The sequence below is a fragment of the Elgaria multicarinata genome, chromosome 1 (genome assembly GCF_023053635.1).
Source record: "Elgaria multicarinata webbii isolate HBS135686 ecotype San Diego chromosome 1, rElgMul1.1.pri, whole genome shotgun sequence".
NCBI lineage: Eukaryota > Metazoa > Chordata > Lepidosauria > Squamata > Anguidae > Elgaria > Elgaria multicarinata.
This window is the reverse complement of record NC_086171.1, coordinates 139178825-139197856: the sequence shown is the minus strand read 5'-3', so window position 1 is coordinate 139197856 and position 19032 is coordinate 139178825. Positions and strand designations below refer to the sequence as shown.

At 42.7% G+C, this 19032-nt stretch overlaps 1 protein-coding gene across 1 annotated transcript in view; it reads right to left on the bottom strand.

Annotated features, from left to right (window-relative positions):
* The window catches only part of GNG12 (G protein subunit gamma 12), a 46351-nt gene extending 27648 nt beyond the window's left edge, over positions 1 to 18703 (bottom strand). Inside the window, exons 1-2 of the mRNA XM_063137588.1 lie at positions 18515 to 18703; positions 4932 to 5039 (exon numbers count right to left, since the gene is read on the bottom strand). The gene's annotated coding sequence lies outside the window, so the exon portion shown is untranslated. The remainder of the gene's footprint in view (positions 1 to 4931; positions 5040 to 18514) is intronic.
* Between the last annotated feature and the right edge of the window lie 329 nt (positions 18704 to 19032).

Below are 19032 nucleotides of genomic sequence, written 5' to 3'. Positions count from 1 at the left end.
TTCAAAAAGTTGGGGCTTATGCCAACTTTTTCAGTGGGATGCGAAGTCAGTACGGCTCTTCTGCTGTCTGACGTCACTCTGGGGCCAATCCAGGGCCAATCCAGGGCCAGTCCCTGGTGGAAGGTGACCGGTGATTGGTCGCCTTTCACCAGAAAGAGGGTGAGGGGTGGGGGCTCTGGTATCCAGATAACCATTGGAAACCCCACACTCTCTCCTTGGCATCGCAGGAGCAGAAAACTGTGGGGTTTCTGAGGGAGGCACCACCATGAAGACACCATCCAGGAGAGAGAGAGAGAGAGAGAGAGAGAACGAGAACTACCAAAGGGCTCTGATCAGTCCTGTGATATAGGACTGGGAGTGAAGAACCCTAGTAAAACCATTCATTGTGATTAGAAGCTTGAGCTGCCACTCACAAAACTACAGGCTTCTCCTCTCTCCACCCTGAAGTCTTCCTTATATGGAAAGCTTGGAGGGAAATGTATTAACTTTTTGGAGACAGATTATCTGTCTCTCTGTATTCCTCCAAATCTTCAGAGGTGTTCAGATTGGGATTCAATCCACTTTGAGGTAACCCCTCTTCAATTCAGGCATTCCCTGAATCTGTATGAATCAGCATACCCCTAATAGAAACACTGCCAAAATCAAAACATGTGTATTGTACAGGGAAAAAATTCTGAACAGAATACTATAACTCCAGTTTATGGATCTTTCTGGCAAAATTTCCATTCTGACTTAACTATTACCGTAGTGTATTTCTCTGCATTAAATTGGACTCTGGCCGATCATCTAGTTTCTTACTGGTAGCAAGACCATAAGTAATGATGGATTTATTATCAGCAGAGGGCTACCCTCTAGTGGACAAATGTAAGAACCAATTCAGCAGAGTTAAATATATATGGGAATTTAAATTCCTTTGACATTTTACAGTAAACTATCTGAGTCCAGAAGAAATTAGAATAGAAATGAATTGAAAGAATGTCAAATACATTTTAAAATCTATACTTACCTACAGCAAAAAAAATACATTATCTAAATGGTAGTGGAAAAGATAGTTTAAGCTCCTGGAGGGAAAAGACCTCTTAATCTTAGCCAACTGAGAAGTCACAGAATTGACTGCAATATCTGTCAGAGTGCCTCTCCCGACATGAACCTACCTATGTACTGTTCTCCTCCTCCTCCTCCTCCTCCTCCTCCTCATTATTATTATTAGTAGTATCCCGCCTTTTGCACAATGCTGGGCCTCAAGGCGGCCTTACAAAGTTTAAAATATACATGGGGGGGGGGGGAGGGAAACAAAACCATAAACAATTAAAAAATACACAACAAAATTATAAGATATTAACATAGATGGAGGGCTGGATTATTCTCCAAAGGCCTGCTTGAACAAAAAAGTTTTAGCCTGCTTCCGAAAGCCCATCAAGGAAGGAGCCAGCCTAGCTTCCCCGGGAAGAGAGTTCCAGAGCACCGGAGCAGCCACCGAGAAGGCCCTCTCCCATGTTCCCACCAAGCGTGCCTGTGAGGAAGGTGGGACTGAAAGAAGGGCCTCTCCAGAAGATCTCAAAGCATGGGCAGGCTCATAAGGGAGAATACGTTCTTTCAAATAACCTGGACCCGAACCATATAGAGCTTTATAGGTCATAACCAGCACTTTGAATTGTGCCCGGAAACAGAATGGAAGCCAGTGGAGCTGTTTTAACAGGGGAGTTGTATGCTGGCTGCAGCTCTTTGAACCAGCTGGAGTTTCCGAACACTCTTCAAAGGCAGCCCCACGTAGAGCGCGTTACAGTAATCCAATCGGGATGTAACTAAGGCATGTGTCACCGTGGCCAGGTCTGACATCTCTAGGAACGGGCGCAGCTGGCGCACTAGCTTTAACTGTGCAAATGAACTCTTGGCCACCGCCGAAACCTGGGCATCCAGGCTCAGGGCTGAATCCAGAAGTACACCCAAGCTGCGGAGCTGCGTCTTCAGGGGGAGTGTAACCCCATCCAACACAAGCTGAATCCCTATTCCCTGATCTGCCTTTCGACTGACCAGGAGCACCTCTGTCTTATCTGGATTAAGCTTCAATTTGTTCGCCCTCATCTAATCCATTACTGCCAACAAACACCGGTTTAGCACAGAAACTGCTTCCTTGGAATTGGGTGGAAAGGAGTAGTAGAGTTGGGTGTCATCAGCGTACTGGTGGCACCGCACCCCACAACTCCGGATAACCTCTCCCAATGGTTCCATGTATATGTTAAATAGCATGGGGGACAAAACAGAGCCCTGAGGGACTCCACAGGCCAATGGCCAAGGAGTCGAACAGGAGTCCCCCAGTACCACCTTCTGGGTCCGTCCATCCAGGAAGGAATGGAGCCACTGTAGAACAGTGCCTCCAAGACCCATCCCAGCAAGGTGGCCCAGAAGGATACCATGGTCGATGGTATCGAACGCCGCTGAGAGGTCCAGCAGAACCAGCAGGGACACACTCCCCCTGTCCAGTTCCCGGCGAAGATCATCCACCAAGGCAACCAAAGCTGTTTCTGTCCCATAACCAGGCCTGAAGCCAGATTGAAATGGATCTAGATAATCCGTCTCATCCAGGAATCCCTGGAGTTGGGAGGCCACCACACGCTCCAATACCTTGCCCAAAAATGGGATGTTGGAGACTGGCTGGTAGTTATCCAATACAGTGGGGGCCAAGGAGGGCTTTTTCAGTGTGGGTCTTACCACTGCCTCCTTCAAACAGGCTGGGACCCTTCCTTGGAGAAGGGAGGCATTGACCACTCCGCTTACCCACTCAGCCAGTTCCCCTCTGGCAGCTTTTATAAGCCAGGAAGGGCAATGATTGCCAAACCATGGCTCATGTCAGGAATAGGTTTCGGCAAGGCCCTTGAGGCCTTGGAAATTGTAGTTAGATTTATTTAGAATTAGTTTGGAGTGTCAGAATCTGAAAACTTATCTCTGTCAGAGTTCTCAGGGAAAGAGTGGGGGTGGGGGGAGTAGCTACACACTCATTCCCTGTCTCAACTTTGAGGCTACATGGCTTCTCTGGGAACTTGAGAATGTTAGAAAAGGTGGGGGAAAGGGCTTGCTGAATGAGTCACTCAGATTGTAGTGTCATCTTGGTGGGCTGAGCAGTGCCGCCTGTTTGGGCACAAGCATGGCTTACAGGCCAGAGCACCTGTCTGTTAAGTGGTTTGAAAGAGGCCCATACCTCCCTTTATAAGCTGGAGCAAAGGTGAGAAACCTTTGCAAGGATCATCTTTTGATCATGGCCTGAAATCCCTCCCTATTTGGATCCATCACGGTTTGGAACTTTGAAAGCACTCTGCACATAGACTCTCTTCTATTTGAACTTTGGATTACTAAAGACTGTGCCATGAGAAGTATCGGGAAGCTTTTCATAGACTTGAACTCTCATTTGTTGTGGATTGTGTGTGTTTATTCATCAACCGCTCAGTGTAAGGGTAGACTGGAGTTGATTTTTTATTGTTGGACCTTTTCTCTGCAGACTCAGGTGGTGGGGAGTTCCCTATGCTAAAGCACCAGCACGGGACTTCTTGTGCTTGTGATTTTTACCCACCCCGTGATTTTGTTTAGGCTTTGACCATCTTCCCTGAGTTACCAATGTATGGCCGCGTTTGAACCAGCCCATGGGATGGTTTGTTAAGCCTTTCAAGAATGTCCCATTGTGACTGCCTGATGAAACAGACCAGGAATCAGTTCCCTCCCTTGGTTGGTTTGAAAACAGTTTTTGGAACCGTTGAGATGGCAACTGGGTACATAATCTTCAAGCCTAAAAATTTCTGACCATCAATCAGCTTTAAGTATTTCTGAAGTGTGTAACTATTAAGCTTTTCACCATGAGATTTCCCTCAATAAAAGACGTCTCACTGATGTGGATGTCCCGGGTCAGTTTGCCAGAACATGTGAATGCCGAAGAGAATGGGAAACACCACAGCTCTATGGCATCTATCATAACCCCAACTATGACCAGCGACCTGGACACTGACATACACAGAGAGGGACCAACTATGTAGGGAGGGTCAATAGCACAAGCTGCAGAGGTACTGGACCACAGCCCCAACACCAAGAACGTCCTAAGCAGGGACTCCCACAGACAGTAACCCCCTGAGTTGAATGCCACTGATGGCCCAGAATTCTTGCCATCAATGGCTTTTCACTCTCCAATGCACATTTGCTAATGCAGGCAACTTACCCAAGCAGGAAATAGCAGAGAGGTAACTGAGTGTTAAGCTCCAGGCCGAAGGACTGCTCCTTTAAGGCTTTCCATTTCTCAGGAAAGGGGCTGAGCGCAAGAGGGGAATTCAGGCCCAGGGAATATATAAACGCTCATCTGGAGCTAGGAACCCATCAGAACAAGTTGTGTACTCTCTATCTGTCCAAGGTATTGAAGGACCTGTCTCTGACCTCACATGTTCTCCAGCCCATTGCTCCTGACACTGGATGGGGCATGCAGCCCAGCCTGTGTATTGATGGCCCATTTCCGTCAGCTCAAGACCACTTGCTTATTCAACTTCCAGGAATAGACATCATCTGAACTGAACCTTACTGTTTGTTCCACAGCTGCGAAGTGAAAACAGAGTAAAGAAACAGTCTCTCTACCTTTCAAGAAAGGTACAAAGTAATATACACGAGAAAGTGTGAGCACCCCATGAAGTTTCCGTAATTCTATACGGGCATATGTAGTTATATACGATACTGTGCAAATGCATTAACAGGAATAATGTTATTCAAAGGCAAATTTAGAATTCCGCACAGAATTGCAGTTACATTTTTATGGAATGTTTATTTGTAATCTCTAGTTGGCACTGTAAGCCTCAACTCTGAATAGAAAGATTGCAATCACCTGTGAAAGATAAAAGTAACATTTGCACTTGAAAAGAAGGGTTCTACTCCGGTAAAAAAAAAAAGCACCAAAATACCTTCAAAGGTCAGGAACAGTCTGCCTATTAAAGCACCGACTAGGAATCTGGTAATCTAGCTTCCAATTCTTGTTCTGTCACAAATGTTGTACTTGGTCTTTAGCAAATCTGGAAAACAGAAGATATTTTGGGGTCAATTGGAATAAGAATGAGAGAAAAGAGTGCAATAGTTTTTGGTTAAGTCCTACATTTTTCTACAGTAACATATAAATCATTAGAACTCTTAGGATGCCAAAGTTTTTATAATACTCTCAGTTCTGATCATTTGACAGTCCAATGAAAATACCTGTTCTTTTAGGAAGTGTTTATCAACCAACAGTGTAATATAAATTTTAATAAGCAAACAAAATGAGAAAAACAATCTCAACGGATTCCAAATGATCTGAATGCTTTAAAAAGTTATACACAAAAGAAAGATGTTTACATCAGAATAATGAAGAGTTGTTTTGTATGGTATCCATTTTATACATGGACATTGTAAACCACCCCCCAAGTCATCACAAACCTGATCTTCCTCTTCCCTGAACCCCAAAAGTTAGTTTATCTGTGTCCTGCTTGTGGGTTCCTGGTCAACAGCTGGTTGGCCACTGCGTGCTGGACTAATGAACCCTTGGTCTGATCCAGCATGGGTCTTCCTATGTTCTTATGTAACTATGTTCTTAGCGGTGTGTGTGTGTGTGTGTGTCCCAATATGATCCTGAAAGTTCCAGCGGTCAGCACACCCAGGGACTATGCAGCATTTGTATATCAGTATGTGAAAATACCCATACTAGTATGAGGAAATACTCAAAAGTGCCCTGGCAGGAAACTAGAGAGCCTGACAATGATTTATATAGTATCTACTCAGAAGTAAGTCCCATTGAGTTCAATGAGGCTTACTCCCAGGTAAGTGGATATAGGAACTGTCAAAGAAATGAGAAAGCAAAACACTGAAATTAAAATAAGGAAATGTGATTTTCCTCTGTGATGGCTTCTATGTCACAGGACAGATGTTTAATTTAAGATGAACTGAAAGCACAGCAAATAAGTCAGGGGTGGTGAATATGTGCCCCCCTAGATGTTTTCAGACTACCATCATACCTGATTACTGGCCATGCTGGCTGGGGCTCATGGAAGTTGGGAGTCCAATAACATCTAGAGGAGCCATAGGTCAGTGTGACAGAGCACATGCTTGGTATAAAGAAGATCCAAGGTTCAATCCCCAACTTCTCCAGGTAGGGCAAGGAAAGAATCTTGCCTGAAACCCTGGAGACCCATTGCTGCCAGTTAGTGTCAACAATACTGGGCTAGATAGACCAATAGTCTGGCTCAGTATAAGGCAGCTTCCTATGTTCCTACGTAGAGGGCAACAGGTTCCCAACCCCAACATAAACTAAGACATGTCACCCTGTTTCAGGTAGACGTCAGGTAAGTCATTCACATGCATGTATGTCCCTTGCTTAATGAGAAAACCCTTTTACTGTGCACATAATTCCCTAGTCAAATTCAGCAGTCAGGGTTCTGACAGGTAACTGGAGATACTGCAATAACCTGTTCAGGAGCATGAGCAGAGAAGTGTCCTAATAGTTCCTGCACTAAACAGTTCACATGAGCACAGCTAGATCAGAGGCATAACATAAATGAAGAAAAAGCAATGAAATGAAATATACTTGCAACCACCTAACAATTTTTTTAAAAAACAGGATTTCATTCTGGTTTCTCCAGAGAGACATCACTAGTCAGAGCATCACGTTAGCGCTGTGTATCTCAGTGTACCACCTGCATTATATATACCCCTGCCTTTTAAAAATGATTTATGATCTATGGTGATTAGCCAATGTTAGGGATTAAAATTCATAAACACTGGCTTTTTCTGCAGCATGAAACTGTAGATTAAAACAATGTAGATTAAAACAATGATCTTATTTTTATACTGTTAGTTTTACTCTACCCTGTGCCTGTTTGGTGCATTCTCTTCACCTTCTTATTGTTTTATTATGATTCTATTAGAATGTAAGCCTATGCGGCAGGGTTTTGCTATTTTATTGTTTTACTCTGTACAGCACCATGTACACTAAACATTTCCTATTAGAGTTGGGAGTTTGGTAGGGTAGGGATTTTCATTTTTTTTTAGATTGTCTCAATAGCATTTAAACAAAGACCTCCTACCTGAAGCTCACCTTACCCTAGATGCACTGGTCAGATCTCCTATTGTCCAGGTCTTTGTTTAAAATATTTGATATCCCACCATTCAGTTTCACAACTTCCAGGAAGGCTTACAATTAATTATTAAAACAATCCAAAATATAAAACCTGTACAAAATATTACTAAAAACAGCAGAACAGATGAAAAAAATTCTGAGAGTGCCTTGGACTGCAAGAAGATCAAACCAGTCCATACTCCAGGAAATAAAGCCAGACTGCTCACTTGAGGGAATGGTATTAAAGGCAAAACTGAAGTACTTTGGCCACATAATGAGAAGACAGGATACCCTGGAGAAGAGGCTGATGCTAGGGAAAGTGGAAGGCAAAAGGAAGAGGGGCCGACCAAGGGCAAGATGGATGGATGATATTCTGGAGGTGACAGACTTGACCTTGGGGGAGCTAGGGGTGGCGACAGCTGACAGAAAGCTCTGGCGTGGGCTGGTCCATGAAGTCACGAAGAGTCGGAAACGACTGAACGAATAAACAACAACAACAAAAAGGATTAAAACAGATTTTTAAAAGCTATAGAATGGCAGATGAATCACCAGCCTTACCATAGAACCCAATCTAGAATTCAAATTAAATTGAAAACCTTTTTACTTGAACCAAGTCCTAAACCTTGTCCTCAGTTTAGAGCACCATGCCTGCTGCCAAACATTTAGAGCACCCATTTACATAGATGGAGACCTACTGCAATCAATGCAGATTAGAGTGTTAGGTGCAATCCTATGCATGATTAGACAACAAATATTCTAAAAAACCCAGGATTCCCCAGCCAGCCATATAGAACGTTTTGCTGTCTAAACATGCATAGGATTGAGCCCTTAAACATCAATGCTGACATAAAAGTACTATTTTAAATTAAGCATATCATAAAATATTTGGAATCTTTGTGGACCATAGACTTAACATATAAAAGTAATATATACAAAGAGTAATTATCTCTATTGAGGATACTCCAGTCATTAACCAAGCAATCCCATGAACCTCATGGTAAGCTCCACTGAATACAATGGGACTTGATTCTGAGTAAACCTGCATATGTGTTGTGATTCCAAGCTCTCCCCCCCACCCCGCCTGCCCCCCACCAATGTGAGACAATAAAGAGGTCTGCTGTGCACTCCACAAAGCTTTATTCAGTGAATAAGACATCTCTTCACACCTGATAGGAGTGTGAATGCTAGGAGCTGTCCTCTAAGCTTAATTAGCTTAACAAAGCAAGGCAGAACCCTTCCCTCAGGGAGGGTCAGTCGAGTGGCTAACCCAGCGGACTGCCTCCCACCTACTTCGAAGTAGACATATGTAGGATTGTACTGTACAGTGTTTCAAAGCTCTAGAACCTTTGGGCCTATCAAGAGTGACAGCATCCCTTTAGACAGTGCCAAAAGGAAACAAACTTGTTATTCTTTTTAACGTGCCAGGATATCCTAATACTTTACAAATGCTCCACATGAAGCAAGACTGAAGGGAAAGGAAAATATACAAGCTTGAATAACACAAAAGTCAGTCTGTTCCTATGTCATTATGAATTTGATGCTGGAGTGAGAAGCAATTATTGAAAATAATTCAAGATGCTGTAATAAATATTCTTTCATTGCGGGCATTATTTTTCGTTTTCCAGTATTCCCAGTCATCCAAAACACACAGCGCAGAGTATTCCTCCTGAAACTGTACCATTTCATTTAGCACATTAAGAAGAAGGGTTTTAGCTTAGTCTTTTCTTTGATGGATCAGCTTTTCACACATGGAATTTTTAACAGTTGAATGCATTTAAGCATGCCTTTACCCACCTTAGTCTGAAGTGGTACAGTATCAGGTGGTATGTATTCACATGATTTTTAGACACATCTGAACTTCCTCATAGTCATATCCAAGACCACACATCAAACTCCATTGTTGGGCATGGATCTGAACTGGGATATCTCTACATCCAAGCCTGACACTGGCTCATTAATTTATTTGTCCTCATACAACACGCAGTTTTATTCTTCCAGTTGACTGGAAACTTAGGAAGAGGAAGTTAAATTCACAGATGACTGTCAATTGGGAATGCAAGATCATGCATAGCCTTTTTTTTGGTAAGTGTTGCAATTCCGGTTTAGCAAGCAGTAGATCATAAAATGGGAGGACTGTTAAGCACACTAACTGACAGTACCTGTCTTTTGAGCCACAGAAGGCAAAGCGTTTGGGTAACATCACATACAAGCCATTTGCATGTTTTCTCACTGCTATTACAAAGGCAAAGTTCTACTTTATGTCTTCAAGACTTAAATGGAAAGTTATTTATTCTCTATTGGAAGCACAAAACTTTACCAATGCATTTAGCACTATGCAGCAAGCACAGAAACAAAACAGCAATTGAAACGACTAACCTTTTAATATGGCTAAAACTGAAAGGAAAATGTGCCAAACAAAGTGAAATATTCTTATACCACCAGAAATAAACATAAATAAACATGACATAAAACAAATGAAAGTCTATGTTCTCTTTCTGTTGTACAGAAGCTCAGTTGATATTTAAGCATTAGAGACAAGACTTCCCAATCTATAAACCTCATACAAGTATCTCACCAAAACAGCCATATCATGTTGAAATCAACATCAGCCCTCTACAACTCCTTTGCGGAGGAGACCGTCGCCACCAGAAACATGTATTTACATGTGGTTTCATGTCCCAGAGATAGAATGTAATTGAATCAGTGTTTTGCTTAAAACATAAGCATGCATTAGAATATGGGATCATCAAAGCAGAAGAATGTGTTCCTTAGTATTGCAGGTGCATATTGCCTACCAAAGCTGAACCCTCATTTCAAGTGTTGCCTCTAGGTGCTAGCTATATAGCACTTTTTATTAGTTTTAGCTATAATTTTGATGCTTGGGAAATTAAGCAACACAGATCTGTATCATATAATCTAAGTATAGTGTTGTGCAGTGAAGAAGTGTGGTGTAGGGAGAGTGCTGGATTGGATTCTAAAAAACCCAGTGTAAATCCCTGCTTAACCACAAAAGGTAATGGACAGCCCTAGTCAAGTTAAAAACTCTGCCCAACATATTATACAAGACTGTTGCAAGGATAAAACACATTAACTGCAAGTATGCCACATACAGATGTGATAAATAAATTAAATCTCCTGGGTGGTGGGCTCCTCTCCAATATATAAAATGTATATGTTTTAAATTTTGTAAGGCCACCTTGAGGCCCAGTATTGGGCAAAAGACAGTATACTACTACTACTACTACTAATAATAATAATAATAATAAAGTACTAAAAGCCATTTCATTAGATGGGAATTATATTTTGTTGACTAGTCTGCCACTAATAAACCTAAGCAACACTTTATAAGCTCAACTGTTTGCATTGTTTTAATGGGCCTGTTCAGACGACATGCTAATCCGTGGTTTGGCCTTTTGCAGCAAATACTTAGTGTGTTTAAACTGTGGTTATGTAGCCACCATGGTTAGGAATGGTTCACATGACACAGTAAGTCATGGTTCACACAACACACTAAGCCATAATGTTTAGCTCAAAATGCTTAGCTACCATGGTTTAGCGTGTCGTCTGAACAGGGTCAACTAGTGGCAATAGTAAACAAATAATTGGTTGATCCTATAATTTCCAAGCATACAAGACAAACTGGTGTACACAGCTGTCAAATGCTAATCGAAAGACAATTACTTATATGCATCACATATCTAAATGGAAACCCCCTTGATAAGCTGATATGGAAACAACTTTTAGCAAGTTAAATGCAAGATGGGCCATGCAAAAATTATTCAATAAACCTTGTGTTCCATGGTACTATATACACCAGTCTTCCCCAAATGGGTGCCCTCTAGATGTTCTGGATTACAACTCCCACTATTCTGTACTATTGCCCATGCTGGCCTGGGCTGATGGGCATTGTAATTCAAAACATATGGAGGGCACCACATTGTGGAAGACTGGTTATGTCATCAAGCCACATGCATCCTGTCATTTATTTCATTGGTAGGGCACAGGAACCATATTGCATACCAATTTGTGTGTAATCAAAACTCCATCTAAGATGCCTCACTGAAAATAGCACTATTAAAATCGGGAATTATATCCATTCTACAAAATTACCATAGTGCAGAAAACCTGAAAAAGCTATGACTTTGAGGCTGTAATCCTAAACATAATTTCCTGGGAGCACATCGCGCTGAACACAATAAGACTTACTTCTGAGCGAATCTGCACAGAACTGCATTGAAAATTTGTTAATCTCAAACGTCTCCAAACTTTTGCAGCTCAGGATTCAACTAAGGTATCAGAAGAAATTTACATATATATATTTTTTTACAGATTATTTGCTTTGCATAGTAATTGCACAGCTGCTGTTCGTTTATTGGGCTGGATCCAGACTCCCCCCCCCTGCAAGCTATTATGGGAAATTTATATTTTCCCCAATACCCAAATCAATAATTTGCTGTAGATATTTTTTTTTTAGTTGCTACCCATCAATTGTGGTTGTTACAGTCTTTCTACATAATTTAAAAAATGAACACCCTAACTGCATTAACTTGTGGGGGGGATCCTGCTTTCCTAGTGCTGACATGAGTAAAAATACCTTGATCCTGTATAATGAAACAACAACTTGGCAACTACTGTATGGACGTTAAGGATAGGTCCCTAGCGCTGCGCAGAATGTGGCTGCAGGAGTGTAACGGAATAATACTGATGATGAGCAACATTGGTCTGCTACACAAACCCAAACTATTTTGGAAATATTTTATGAACATATGGAACTATTTTTATTCAAATAAGAAGAGCAATACAATCCACTCATCGCTTTATGAGAGTTATCATATAAGAATATTTTGGATAGAATAATCTCCTACTTAACAAATCCCTCCCCACTTTTATTCCTTCCACCATCACCACCACTACATCCACAGGAATCTACTCTAGATCATGCATTTCTTTAAAGTCCTGCCCCCCCCCCACAAATATTTATACAGAGTTGGAGCACTGGTCCATTTAGCTTAGTGTTGTAGTAGACATTTCCCCCAGCCCTGAAAACCAGAGATGTGAGGGATTGCCCTCCCTTTTTAAAATTAGGCTCACAGTTTGGAGATAATCCTGAATCTAGCATGGTTTCTGGATGTCCAGTTATGGCAGGGGCCAAGAATGTTTTTACCTACATAAACTGATGTATCAGCTGTTCTAGACAAGATGTTATATGGAACTAAATTATATGGAACTGACTTTCAAGGATTTCCAGAAACTACAATTGATTCAAAGTATCAAACTTCTGGGCTCAATTCAAAATGATTTTTCTTTTTGACAGAGTTACTAATTTGATAGCTCATGGGTAGGACACAGTATATTTTGATTTCATCAAAGCATTGGAGAAAGTCTCCCATTGTATCCTTATTGACAATATGGTAAACTGTGGGCTGGATAATACTACTGCTAGGTAGATTCAAAGCTGGTTGAACAACCATATCCAATGTGTGCAATAGTTTTGCATCAACTTCAAGGGAGGTCTTGGGTGGAGTGCTACAGAAAGCTGTCCTAGCCTCTGTGTTGTTTAACATTTTTATAAATGACCTGGATGGAGGTGTAGAGGGGATGTTTATCAAATTTACAAATGACATGAAGCTGGAGAGATAGCTAATGACAGCACAGAAGACGGAAACAATATCTGAAATGACATGACGGAACACTGGGACAAAACTAACAAAATGAAATTAAACAGAGGTAAGAGTAAAGTAAAGTATGTTTTTTTGCATTACTTTTTCAAAAAAATTGTGTTTATGTTAACTTTTAATTAAGATTTTTAATTTCTGTGAACTGTCCAGAGAGCTTTGGCTATTATTATTATTATTATTTATTTATTTATTTATATAGCACCATCAATGTACATGGTGCTGTACAGAGTAAAACAGTAAATAGCGAGACCCTGCCGCATAGGCTTACATTCTAATAAAACCATGATAAAACAATAAGGAGGGGAAGAGAAAGCAAACAGGCACAGGGTAGGGTAAACAGGCACTGGGTAGGAAATATAATGAATGAAGTGAAATGAAAATTTTGTTTTAATCAATATTTATTGTAAGCTGCATTGAATGCAATTTCGCCCCAGAAAATCAGGATATAAATAAAGTCCTTCATGTAGGTACAAAAAATTGAAAGATATACATACAGGCTGAGGGAAGAACTAGGTTGGCAGCAATGCATATGAAAAAGGATCTAGGTGTCTTAAGTTGATCACAAGCTAAACATAAACTAGCAATGCAATGCAGCTGCTAAATACACTAATGGAATCATACACTTCATTGAAAGAAGCCTAATGTCCTGATCACGAGAAGTAATAGTTCCACTGTATTCTGCATTTGTCAGGGTATATCTGGAGTACTGTGACCAGTCCAGGGATCCACATTTTTAACAACGGCATTAACAAACTGGGCTATGTCAAGAGGAGGGCAAACAAGGTTTGCCCTCCTCTTGACAATTTGGTGAAAGGTTTGGAAACAAAGTCCTAGGAGGAACAGCTGAAAAGCTGGGTGTATTTAGCCTGGAAAAGGGACAACATAGCTATCTTCAAATATCTGACGGGCTGTCACGTTGGCCATGGCTAGACCAGGCCTATATCCCGAGATTGTCCTTGGATCATCCCTGTGCATCCAAATGACACACAGGGGATCCTGGGAGCAGGCAGGGACGACCCCTCCATTTGCCTGGGATAATCCTTAGGTCTAGCTAAGGCCACAGAAAACGGAGCAGACCGTTGCTTCAGAGGGAAGGAGCAGAAGCAATGGGTGGAAATTGCAAGGAAACAGATTTTGGCTAAACATTAGGATAAAAATTCTAAAGGCAAGAACTATTTGACAGTGGAACAGGGTCTCTCACGAGGTGACAGGTTCTCATCTGCCGAAGGCATTTAAGCAGAGGCTAGACAGACATCTGTCAGGAATGCTCTAGCCACATCTTGCAGCATAGATTCTGCACTGAGCAGGATTAAACTAGATAACCTCTAAGGCCCCTTCTGATTCTATGATGGTTTTCACTTTTTTGGGTAGGGATATCTTAAGGATCATTTCCTGCCATATGAACCTATCCCAGCTCTCAAATAAACATTAGAAGTATGCCAGGTGAACACATAAGACAGCTAGGTTTTTTATGGAGTATGGAATATCCTCCTAAGAAAGGCCTGCTTGGCCTCATCACAATTTGAACTTCACTTATCAGTAGAACCTTGATTGTTTCAGAGAGGGCTTTGGGGCTAAATATGAGGTAATTGTGTACAACTCCTCCTCCTCCTCTTCCTATGATGATGGTAATTTTGCTGTTATGGTTTGTATCATTGTTTTATCTTATAGTTATAGCTGCCTCTTTGGCCTTCAACTAAAAGGCAGGATAGATATATTTTAAAAGAAAAACCTGCATGAAAAACATGTGCACCACCACTCAGTTGTGGTTTCTCCTGTATGAGGAACATCTTTTTAAAACTATTTTTTATTATTATTGTTTAGAAGCTGACAGTGCAATTCTATACAATGCAGTAGTATACATGTTTACTTAATTCTTCTAGGTTTAACAGGGCTTACTCCCAGGTAAGTGTGCATAATATTGTAGATTGGGAGAGCTTTACAAAAATTTAAGGGATTGCAAACACCAGTAAAATGCTTGTCAAATCCATATATGTTCCACCCAAAATTGATTGAAGAAAGGCAAGAATATATTTCATCTTCTTAATTCTGCAACTCCTAATGCTGCTTAAAAGTCTTGTTGTGCGTTTATTATAGTGTTACATGGATCACCTACTCTCAAATTATAAGATAAAGCTAAGTTGTTGAATACTGGCATACCACAATAATTCTAACTCCAACTGATTTGTGACCATGAAATGACATTAACATAAGAGCAAAGTAACTTCTAGTATCCAAGTAATACAAACAATGGTGTGGGTGGAAAATTTTCTGGTGCTTTATTTTTTCATGGAAACTTTTCTGTTTCATAAGTTCATAGGATACTTTTAGTATGCTTTTAGGATGTTTTTTTAACAGTGTACACTATGTTTTTAATCAGTATTTTATGTATTTTATGCTTGCTGTTGTTCCCCGCCTCGATCCAATTGAAGAGGCGGGTAAGAAATAAATTAGTGGTAGTAGTAGTAGTAGTAAAAATGAATGTTTGTTATTCTAGAACCTATGGAAGAGTTTAGCACAAACAGAAAACTATGCTAACATCAACATGTCATTCCTTCATAATTTGCTGGAGGTGAACAACAGTTAACAGAAATATTAAAAAGCTGGAGCTACAGTTTTAATAAAGAAAACATTTTCATGTCAGCTGAAAGAAGTCATAATGAACTGATGATTAAAATCATACAAAGAAATATATATAAAACAAAGTATTGACCTAATAAAAAGAAACAGAGTTCAATCCAACTCTGCAAGATTTCACTATGCCCTGTGCTTTATTTCTGTAGCTAACAAAGGTTAAACATGACAGAACATGTTCAATAACTCCCTTATTTTCTGCTGTCACTTTTTCTTGTGACTAGGCTTTCCAATAATTAGGCCTCCACACATCCACTTACCAGTTTGCCAAGAACAAGGGCCCCTTGCTTAAAGCAGCATGAGAAACCCTCTTCCCTCTCCCACCTTGAGAGAGGAGAAGGAGACCTTTATGCTGCACTGAGTTTGCAGGCAGAACTGCAAATGTAAGAGCCCTCCCCCTCTTCAGAGTCAGGGAGTGGTGTGTTTCTCAGATTGTGCTGAACTTTGGAGCAGACAAAAGCATATTGAATGCAATATGAAAGCCCAGTGCGACACAAGAGGGGCCCGCCCCATCCCAAATTCTCTGGAATATGCTGAGGACTATTGGGAGGGGAAGGGTCAGTAACAACTGTAACTTATGGGTGGCTAGTGATCCAAGACAAAAAGTTGTGGACATCTGCCAATTATGATGTCCCCTTTGGGGGAAAACGCAATTAATATCCAGCAGATGTTTTACCAACAGTGGTAAAAGTATGTTTATTACTGTTCTGCAGCTTACAGCCTGTCATCACACTAAGTTCAGACTGGAACAATTACTTCCTTTTTCTCCTTTGCCACAGCATCAGGACAGATTATGGGTGGAGTTTTATCAAGCCCTCCTTCAAAAAAGCATGTGGGTTGGGATGAAACTAAAAACAAGCGGCTTAAGGGAAACCAGAAAGTGGAAAACCTCATTACACACCCTGTACTTAGGATTGTTTTCCTGGCCTTTTATTTCCATGCTTCTGTGTTTGTTTGTTTTTAAAAAGAAGCTTTTTATTTTCATTGACAAATCCTGACATTCTGAAATGTATAGTAGAAGAATCATGCAATTCTTGCCAAAATACTGAGTTCAAATAGCACTGGTGAATCTCTGACTACAAATCATTACTGGTTCTTTCTCCATGGTGGATCGGATGTACCGTAGGACACCCACCACAATACGACTGAGGGACAACCACTAGCAAAAGCGAGCAAAAGGTGTCACAAATCACAGAATCATAGAATTGAGGAGCCAGCAGGGATCACAAGGATAATCTAGTCTAACCCTCTGCAACATGCAGGAAAACAATTAAACCATCCATGAGAGATTGCTGTCCAGCCTCTTCCTAAAAACCCTCCAGCATTGTGCATCCTCTTTCATACATTGTGCAATGTGGTCACTTCACCAGAAGGAGCCACACTGTACTACACAAGCCACACAACTGAGTGAAATGGGAATCATCAGCCCCACTTTGCCACAATGCTTTGCTAAGGTGAAGATATCACTCACACAGCACCAGCTATGAAATAGTATAGGTTAAACAACCATCAAACACTGCAGTCATCTACATACCACATAGGACAGAAACCTATCTTCCAACCAAGAAACAGGTACCATTTATATTATATTATTTATATTACATTTATATCCCACTTTTTGTCCCTGGGTGGAACTCAAGGTGGCTACATTTGGTCTCCCCTCCAAGCACTGACCAGACCCAGACCTGCTTAACTTCATGAGCCTTTAGACAATACCATCAAGCAAAAGTCAATCTATAGAATATACAGTAACTGTCTTTCACCCAGTGCTTGCCCACAACTGAGATACTCATCCTGTGCCCTATTCATCCTGTGCCTGTGAGATAGGATCGGAAGATTTTTTTTAAAGACTTTCCATAGCACTGTGCAATTCTCAGTGGTGAAAGCAGACTGCTGTCCTGAAATGTCCAAACCATCTCATGGATAACCTGAACACAGGGATGAGTGCCAATGAAAGACACTGTACCAGAACACTACAATGCTTTACCTGTCCATTCTATCTGCAGTCATCATCTGCGGTTCTGGAATGAGGGGCAATCCAAGGGACATTTGGTGGCAGTAACCTCATGCCACCCTACTTCTTCACGCAACGGGTAATTCAGCCGTCCCCAACCCGATGCCCTCCAGACACTGAACTGCAACTCCTATAATTTCCAGCCAATATGGCTATGCTGGCTGGGAATTATGGGGGTTGCAGTCCAACATATCTGGAGGACATGAATTTTGGAAAAGCTGGAGTGACTGATTTGTGGAATCATCTGCCAGGTTTAGATGACTAAAAGGGCATTAAATAAATTCATGGAGGATAGGTTTATCAAAGAGCTACTAGCCATGACAGCTAAAAGGAAACTCCAGGATCAGAGGCCGTGAAAACCAGCTGCAGGGTGATGGGGGGGGGGGGGGGCAACAGCAAGGTTCGGCGACTACTACTTACATGCCCATACCCTGCTTGTGGGCTTCGCAGAAGCATCGGGCTGGCCACTGTGTGGAAACAAGATGCGGGACTAGACGGTTCTTTGGTTTGATCCCACAGGGCTCTAACGACGTGTTCACATATACAAGATCACACCCTTACACTCCATGTTCTCTAATAAGGCGCCATGAGAGATCCCCTCCGGCTGCGCACTGACTAATCCGGGTTAGAATCCGCACCTCCTTTGGTGCGGAGCGGGGCACCATCCGATCCACTCTCCTCCCCGCACCCCAGTATCACGGCCAGTACGAAGGGAGGGGATGGCAGAGGTGGTCAACGACCCTGCGTGAAGCGCTTCGTTAGGGCAGGGAGGGAAGCTGTGGCCTAACGAGCCCGAAGGGTGCCCATGCGCGGCAGCCACGCCTCACTCAGCGCCACATAGTGGCGAGGAACAGGCGGCGGCGGCTCGCCCTGCTCGGCCAACCGAGCCGCGGGCGGCAAAGGACGGGCAGCGGGTGGCAGCCGAGGGGGCAGTCCCTATCCGCCACCAGCAGCCGTCGCAATGGCGGGAGGCGGGGACACAACTGGGGCAGAGAAGGAGGAAGGGCAGCTCTTCTTCCTCTCGCGGAGACCCTTCCACTCCCTTCACGGACCGTGGCCGCCACCGCCGCCACTTACCGTCGGTGGGTCCGTCCCTCGCCGTCCTCGTCCCACCTTCGGCCGCCGCCGCCGCCGCCGCCGCCCTCACAACTCGGGACTCCTCTGTCTCTATGGGCGACCGGAGCTGGCCGACCTCTCACCCGCTCCTCCTCCTCCCGCTGCTGGCTCCGCCTGGCCCCGGGCGGGGAAGGCAACGAGGCTTCCTGGGCCAGGACTGAGCATTCACTCTCTCGCTCCGTCCGCTTAGCAGCGCCTCAGCCAGCTTGGAGTGGATCCGGGGGCGGGGGGCGGCCCCTTCTTCACTACTCCCGACGTAGGCCGACCTCTTGGCTGGCCGGCCGGCCGGGCTGCTCAGTTAGATGAGGAAAGCCCTTGGTGGGCAGGTTTGGCGCCTCAAGCTCAGGCTGGTTTAGGGTGCCGAAAGCAGTTGCCCCGCTCCCCTAAAGCGCCTCAGCCCCTGCTGGATGCAATGCAGTACGCCGTGTCTCGCGGAGGGGAGAATTCGCAGAAAAGTCAGGAGGCCGTTAAGCAGCCGC